General features: G+C 41.2%; 1 non-coding gene across 1 annotated transcript; it reads left to right on the forward strand.

The window, feature by feature from the left end:
- The first annotated feature begins 879 nt into the window (after positions 1-879).
- LOC131179673 (small nucleolar RNA R71) lies at positions 880-986 on the forward strand. Its single transcript, XR_009148561.1, has one exon. It is a non-coding gene; the product is annotated as a small nucleolar RNA R71 (small nucleolar RNA).
- Positions 987-1,465: the final 479 nt, after the last annotated feature.

Here is a 1,465-nt window from a genome sequence, read left to right on the forward strand (position 1 = left end):
TTTCTATGGTTTCCTCTGTCGGTTCTACCTTTGGTTGTACTAGAGTTCTCCCACTCCTCAATGCAACTGCCTTACAATGCTCCCTTGGGTTCATTTCTGGTTAGCTAGGTAGTTTGCCAGCAGCCTTACTTAAAGAACTTGCTTGTTGAGCCATTTGATTCTCTAGCATCTTGTTATGAGTAGCAAGTTGGTCCATTCTAGAAGTCAGCTGTTTAATCAATTCAGTTTTGTTGTTATTGAGCTGCTAGGAATCCTTCCATCATGGTTTCCATGGTCATTTTCAGTTCAGGTTATTGAGGCTAGAGAGGTAGTGATGGCTGTGCAAAGTTTTGACCTCTGTTCTGAAATCCAAGGGGTGCTGGAGGTTTGTACCCTTATTGCTTGTTTATTGGCTGGTTTTGCTGATTGGACCATGAGAAATTTAGGTTGTTTCTCCATCCATGGTTGTAAGTATTCGAATATGGATTGTTGGGCTGTCTCTGGTTGAAGTTTCCTCCATTATTCACATAGTTCATCTGTTCTGTGGAGGGTTCATTGAAATTACTGTATTTTGAACTCATGTATCCTCCTTCATAGCTGTCCTCATGTTGACTATTTATACCAACTGTGTTGGCTTGCATTCTTTCGAGTTTCTTTGTGAGCTGATCAAACTTAGCATTTATCATGCTTAGGGCATCTACTTCCAGGACCCCTACAGTTCTTCTTGCATTTCCTCTTTCATTTGACCACTCATAATTATGGTATGCAACCCTTTCTAGAAGTTCAAGTGCTTGTGGCACTGTTTTCTCCATTTAATCACCCTCTGCAGCTAAATCAACTGTGCTTCTTGTAGAGGGTAATAATCCATTATAGAAATTTTGCACCAATAGCCAATCTTCTATGCCATGGTGTGGACATTTCCTCTGTAGGTCTTTATATCTTTCCCATGCCTCATAAAGTGATTCTCCTTCCTTTTGTCTGAAGGTGTTAAGCTCTAGCCTCAGTTTTGCAGTCTTTGCAGGTGGAAAATACCTTACTAGAAAAGCTTGAGAGAGGTTTTCCCAAGTAGTGAATGTTCTAGCCGGTTGAGAAAGTAAACACTTCCTTGCTCTGTTCCGAGGGGAGAATAGGAATGCTTTGAGTCTTATTGCTTGATCAAACACTCCATTCATCTTGAATGTGTCACATAGGGCAAGAAAGCACTGGAGGTGATAGTGAGGGTCTTCTATTGGTGAACCTGTAAACTGTGTTTGTTGAATCATTTGGAGCCATGCTGGTTTTAATTCAAAGTTGTTGGCTTCCACTGTGGGTCTAGTGACACTAGGCTAAAATCCTTGGACAGATGGAGCTCCGTAATCTCTCAAGAGTCTTGGTCTATCATTATTATCGGCCATGGTTGGAATTTTAGGATCTCCTTGACCGTGCTCTTGATGTTTCCTTTCTTTCCTAATAGCTTTCAGAGTTCTATCTATCTCCGGATTACAGT

This window comes from Hevea brasiliensis, chromosome 4, assembly GCF_030052815.1.
Source record: "Hevea brasiliensis isolate MT/VB/25A 57/8 chromosome 4, ASM3005281v1, whole genome shotgun sequence".
NCBI lineage: Eukaryota > Viridiplantae > Streptophyta > Magnoliopsida > Malpighiales > Euphorbiaceae > Hevea > Hevea brasiliensis.